The sequence below is a fragment of the Tupaia chinensis genome, unplaced genomic scaffold (genome assembly GCF_000334495.1).
Source record: "Tupaia chinensis unplaced genomic scaffold, TupChi_1.0 Scaffold000359_1, whole genome shotgun sequence".
In the NCBI taxonomy this organism is placed as follows: Eukaryota; Metazoa; Chordata; class Mammalia; order Scandentia; family Tupaiidae; genus Tupaia; species Tupaia belangeri.
The window spans coordinates 2,970,473-2,976,862 of NW_006159855.1; the positions used below are offsets into that span (position 1 = coordinate 2,970,473).

Consider the following 6,390-nt stretch of genomic DNA (forward strand, 5'->3'; position numbering starts at 1 on the left):
ATGCAGCCCCTGCTGGCCGCAGCCGTCCCCGGGGGAGGCCGAAGGCCGGAGTTTGAGCACACCACTCACCTAGTGACCCGGTCCGGGTCGCTCCGCCCTCCTAGGCCTCAGTTTCCCCGTTACGAAATAAGGCGCAGTGTACTAGTCCCTGCGACGCGGCGGCGAGCTGCTCCGTCACCGCAGCCCTGTGTCCACGCTCCTCCTCTTCCAGTGACTTCTCCAGGGCGAGCCAGCCCTGCACGCCCCTGTCCGAACCTTAGTCCCCGAGATCCAGGAGGCGACTGCTCCCGGCGCGCTGGAAGTGGGTGGTGGGGGGGTCGCCGGCCTCAAGGGATTCCAGAAAGTTCCAAAGACACCACTCGGGGTCGCGGTGCCCTGGGGGAAACCGCTCCGACACTTCCAGCAGGCTAAGGAAGGAAGTTTCGTAGAGAGGAGACCAGGGACAGGGCAGGGACCACGGCCGATAAAGGGTCCCGTGGGCCGTCCCTGTCGTGCCAAGGCGTCCTGGGGCAGCTGGGGCGGGAGTGGCCGGAAGCCCCAGGCAAACGCAGAGGCGGAGATGACATTCCAGGCTGGGAGACCGGGGAAGGCGGACAGGGAAGACAGACAACACAGGCTCGATCTCACTAGGACCCAGGGTACCACGGCATGGGACAGGATGGGAAGGCTGGGCCGGTCAGTGAAGGGAACTTCATTCTGCAAACAGCAGGGAACTAAAGAATTGCAAACGTTGGTGAGGGTTGTCAGCAGCGGGAGGTGCTACTGCAGATTTAGAGGTTGGGGAAAGGGAGAAATGGGCTGGAGAGGAGAGGGAACGTAGTCTCTTGGGCTTGACTAAATCTGTCACGGAGAGGCGACACGCACCTAGGCGGCTGCCTGTGGTGATGCAGAGGAGGGAGTTAGGGTCTAGTTTACTAGATGAATCGAGGAGAAGTGGAGAAGTTAAGGACAGATGCTGGGGTAGAAACCCACAGGTGGTCAGACCTAGCCTAGTGGTTAAGGAAGCTGGGTCCCACGTGGTGAGCGGCGATTTGGATTCTGCCATCCCCTCCCTGCCCCCAACAGTGTGGTTCACGTCCCAAATCCCGAGGGGACATGCCCCACTGGGAGGTGTTTTCTCTCTGTCCCTCTCTGTTTCTGCCTCTCTCTAGAGGGCACACGTGCCCTGTAGCAATTAAAAATAAAAAGGTTGCTAGATACAAAGCCAATATGTTAAAATGAATAATATTTCTACACACCAGCAACAGTTTGAAATATCTAAGAGGATTGAAAAGCCCACAAGGAGCTCAGTGACAAGAAAATCTGGCCAGTCTCCATCCACCCATTGGTTTCTAGGCTGGAGCTTCCTTGGGTTGCTGAGTCATGGCTAGAGAGGGTGGTGGCTGCAGGGGCAAGGCAGGAGCAATTTCACTAGGACTCCCTCCACACACTCCGGGAGCAGCCCTCTGCCCAAGTCTCACCCTGACCCACAGGCAGCATGGGGCAGCTACTCTGGCATGGGGTGTCTTGCTTATCCTCATGGGGGGGGGGGTCACACCCAGAAGCCTAAGCACCAGAGCCAAGTGAGGGAGTGTGGGAGCACTGAGAGCCCGAGACCCATCTGAAAGGGCTGTTAGCTGATGGGCACCATGTCGGAATGAGGTCCCAGCCAAGGCATGTCTCTCAAGAAAACTGGAAATGTGTTTTGCTTTTTAAATACTTACTTACTTAGCTTTATTTGTTATTATTTTAGAGGCTTTTGCCATAGGGCACATGCACCCACCAGAGAAAGAGACGGACACAGTGAGAAGGTGAGAAATTACCCCCCAGGGTGGATGGCCACTCTGCAATCCCTTCTCCATTCTCCTCCTGGGACCTTGGGTGAGCACACGCACTCAGCGAAAATTGCAATCCACCAGGTCTGAGATTCAAACCGCTGTCAGCCATGTGGGAGCCCAGAGATGTAACCATTATGCCATCTGCTGACCCCTTGTTATTATTTTTTAATTTGACCAGAGAGACAGAGAGAGAAGGAAAGTGAGAAAGCAAGCTGCCAGATCCAGGACTTGAACTGTAGTTAGCCATGTGGGAATCTAGCACTTTAACCACCACACCACCACTGACCAGTTTTTGTTTTTTTATTGTGAGGTTTTTAACGTGAACTTTAAATTTGGCTATCAATTCAAACAAAAAGCAGGCCTCATATATCCAGAAGCCCTGTGCAACTCACTCCCAATTAGTGATCTGTTACCCCCCCTTCTCCTCCCTGACCCCAAAGCTGAGCAAGATAAGAATCTGAAACCTGGCACGATGCCCAAGAAAACAGGTACCTGGGAGCTCTTTCATGTTTCAAAACTCCCAGCTATAAGAAAATGAAGGCAGCTTTCAGGTAACTTGGAATAGAAATTTCTGCTGCCTAACATCTTTCTTCCTAAACTTTCTGTTGCAGGTAATAAGAACAGTTTGTCTTCAAGTGCCTTACCCGTGTTATCTCGTTTTGCAGATGAGAACACTGAAGCTCAAAGAAGTAATTTGCCAAGGACTCCCGGGTAGAAATGCCAGAGCAAGCAGTCATACCCAGACACCTTTTGATTTCAGTGCCTGAAGGCCTCACCAGATGGGAACAAAACTTCTGCCACTCTTACACGGACACTGCCCTGTGAAAGACCCCAGGGCTCGCTGCAGATGGTAAGGGGAGAAGGGACAGGAGTACAGTCATGGCCTCAGGTAGGGGTGAGTCCTTGTTCCCTGCCTGCACTTGGAGGCCCACAGTTCACACAAGAGGTACAGTCCCTCTGACTGGACGTCCACAGTCCACAGGGCAGGATGCGGAAAGCAGCAGAGGTGGAGGTATTACATGACTTGGTCAAGTCCCCGCAGCTGGTCACTGGCAGAAATTGCAGGAACAAACAGGCAGCATTATTCATTCTCCCAGTCAACAAACAGCCTTTGAGCCCAGCTATGCCTGGCACCGTCTCTGCAGTCAAGCCCTGGATTTACAATACAGTTTTAAGTGTAACTGTAATTGCATGGACTAAGTTTTAAATGCATGTACTAGGGGGACAGGAGGGTCCCTGTCGTCTTTTTATATGCTCAGGTACATATTCAGTACTTCCACAGCAGACGCAGAGCTGAGAGGAGGAAGGAAATTGCTGGGAGAAAATAATTTCCTGTTTGCAAAAGATGGAGGAGTCGGGGGAGGTAAGAGAGGGGCTGCTTTAGGAACTCAAGTGCACAAGGTAAAGTGGACACAGGCTCTGCTCATGTTTCCCAAGCTCCACAGAGAAGAAACCTCGTTTTGTTTTAATGTTCTTTTAAAAATGTGTCGTTTTATTGTTAGAGGGTATGTGTATTCGCCAGAGAGAGACAGTGGGAGAGGGAGAAATCATGCCCTTGGGGGCATGGTCATGCTGCAATCTCTTCTCCATTTCTCCATTCTGTCATGATTTTGGACACGCATGTACATGTGCTAACTGTAATTGCATGGACTAAGTTTTAAATGCATGTACTAGGGGGACAGGAGGGTCCCTGTCGTCTTTTTATATGCTCAGGTACATATTCAGTACTTCCACAGCAGACGCAGAGCTGAGAGGAGGAAGGAAATTGCTGGGAGAAAATAATTTCCTGTTTGCAAAAGATGGAGGAGTCGGGGGAGGTAAGAGAGGGGCTGCTTTAGGAACTCAAGTGCACAAGGTAAAGTGGACACAGGCTCTGCTCATGTTTCCCAAGCTCCACAGAGAAGAAACCTCGTTTTGTTTTAATGTTCTTTTAAAAATGTGTCGTTTTATTGTTAGAGGGTATGTGTATTCGCCAGAGAGAGACAGTGGGAGAGGGAAAAATCACGCCCTTGGGGGCATGGTCATGCTGCAATCTCTTCTCCATTTCTCCATTCTGTCATGATTTTGGACACGCATGTACATGTGCCCCGTGTTTTTTTCAAGCCACCACGGCAGGATTAGAACCGCATGGCCTTATGGGATTGGCTCCTTTAACCACTAGGCACAGGACTGGCCCATGATTCATGTAATATTCTATAGGAATAGTAAGTATTCATAAATTATATAAATGTATACATTCATACATTCATATATTATAACTTAGACGTTTTAGATAAATAACCCCAAAGACAAAGACAAGGGCATGATGTACCTGGGGCCCGGACAGAGAGAAGTGTTTTTCCTGAGCTGTTGCCAGCCTCCGTTCTCCGGGTCCCACAGGGGACCAAGGCCGTGACTCCACAGCATCCTTGGCATAACGGGGCAGTGAGTGATGGGACACTAATGGGCTTCCCCACCACCAGGATCAAACCGTGTGGCCCTGGGTGCTTCCTGCTAGTGTACGACAGGACGAAGGGCAGGGGAGAAAGACGAAGTCAACCCCGACCCATCACACAGAAGGTACAAGGGCACGCTGCTGCTTTTCCTTGAGTGTAGCCTACTCTTTTTAAAGATAGTTTTTGCCATAGATTGCAGTGCTCAATGGCAAGAGACAGAGACAAAGAGAGGGAAAATGATGAGAAATTAGTCCCTGTCCCAGGGGGAATGGTCATGCCGTAATCCCTTCTCCATTCTCCTGGGATTTGGGGAACGTACGCACATGTAACCAGTGTGATTTTTCAAGCCTCCAGGTCCAGGACTTGAACTAGGTTCAGCCTTGTGGGAGTCCAGCACCTTAACCATTACACTGCACCAACTGCTGTTTTCAGGCACCCAACTTGTCTTTTCTTATTTTTTTGAGAGAGATTTTTGCTAGAGGACACATGCACTTATCAGAGAGACAGAAAGCAAGAAACTACTCCCCCCTCTCCCCCGGGGCGGGGAGCCGGTAGATGGCAATCCCTTCTCTTCCATTCGCCTCTTGAGATTTTTGGGGACACACGTGCCAAGCGTGAGTTTGAAGCTTCCGGGTCCAGGACTCAAACCGTGGTCAATTACATGGGAGTCCAGTGGAGTAACCACTACACTATCCACTGGTCCCGTACCGCACTCTTAACCCTTGTTCTCTATATCCCAGGCACCAGTTCACCATCCTCCTCTTGACCCTGGGAGACGAAACGGACCAGGCAGAGGGAAAGCAGACCCAGCTCTTCTTCAGGGGCCCCATCGGCAAGCACCCCTGCCCCAGCTCCTGCTCACATCCGTACTAGGCCCTCCCCACCCCGCAGGCCCTGAGCAGGCTGCAGCCCGGTGGGATGGGGTGCACTGCTGGGTCTGATCCCTCCACAGTCCACACCCCACAGACACCGCACTCCTGGCTGGTCATCAGCCTGTGCCTTCGTGCCCACAGGGCCTGACACGTGGCAGTTGCTCAGTAAATGCTCGGAAAGGGAAGGAGGGGTCTAAGGCAGCCTTTGTTTCTTCTCCATGCGAAGTCACAGTAGAAATGGGAGTGACTGAGAGGAGAGAGAGCAGTGGCTGGGGAGTCAGAGAAGAAAATTAATGGCGAGACATGGCTGTCCAGGGGCGGGGCCTCTTGGGCAGGAGGAGGGGAGGTGGTCACATTGTCCTGTTGTCCTTTTCAGCCAGGCCAGGGAAAGTCCTGTCGCACAGCGTTACACACTCAGCGCCTACCGTTCAGGAGGAGGTCCTCTCAAGGTGCCCAGCAGGATGTGTTGAACCAGGTCGGGCCCATGGCTCAGTGGTTTAGCACTGTCCACTGGGAGCTGGACCCCTCATGTCCAACCACAGCCCGAGTCCCAGCCTTAGCACATGTTCGTATGTGCCCAAGATCCTGACAGAGGGGAGACGTGGAGGAAAAAGGAACAGCGTGACCAGGGCCCGTGACCAGGCCCTCCCCTTCCCCACTCTGGTGAGCGTACTCATAAAAAGCGTGGCCATAAAAATAATAAAGAATGCACTGAGCCAGCAGAGTGGGTTCTACTAGGAGCTGGCTGGATGAGGGTTCAGGGGTGGGCCCTGCTAATGCCCCAGCTCTGGAGCCCTGGTAGTAGCTCCCTTAGTGTCCCTAAGTAGCCCTGTTCCTCAGGGTCGCCAGCCCACCTGGCCACTGCTGCTAGGCAGGTGCTGCAGCCTGACCAGAACTGGAGTCGTTGCTCCTGTCCACTTGCTAGGGCAATTCTTCGAAGCCAAGCTGGCTCCCGGCACCTTGCCTAGGCCTCCTGGGTCCCCACACCCTTGCCGGGACACTGTCTGCCTCTGTGACAGCCCCTCTGCTCCCATCCACTTCCACCCCCTTTCCTCCTGGGCTCTCAGGGCTCTTCCCACACTGTGCTGTGGTCCAGGACCAGCTCACTGGCTGCCCCATCACTGCTGCTCATGGGAGGCCTTTCCCCGGCCAGCTGAGATCCAGGCAGCCTCTGACCAGGCCCCGAGGGCCCTGGGGACACAGTGTTATCACAGTGGCAGAGACCTGGGCCAGTCACAAAATACAAGATAGGATTCGGGTAGGGAA

The 6,390-nt window shown here is 52.9% G+C and overlaps 1 long non-coding RNA gene across 4 annotated transcripts; it reads left to right on the forward strand.

The window, feature by feature from the left end:
• Positions 1-118: 118 nt before the first annotated feature.
• On the forward strand, positions 119-5,828 carry LOC114008592 (uncharacterized). 4 transcript variants are annotated; one of them, XR_003550108.1, is made up of 3 exons: positions 119-675; positions 2,483-2,667; positions 4,993-5,828. It is a non-coding gene; the product is annotated as an uncharacterized LOC114008592 (long non-coding RNA). The 4 variants fall into 4 exon arrangements; XR_003550107.1 differs by having other exon boundaries at positions 119-638; XR_003550109.1 differs by lacking the exon at positions 119-675 and adding an exon at positions 1,749-1,790.
• The last annotated feature ends 562 nt before the right edge of the window (positions 5,829-6,390 follow it).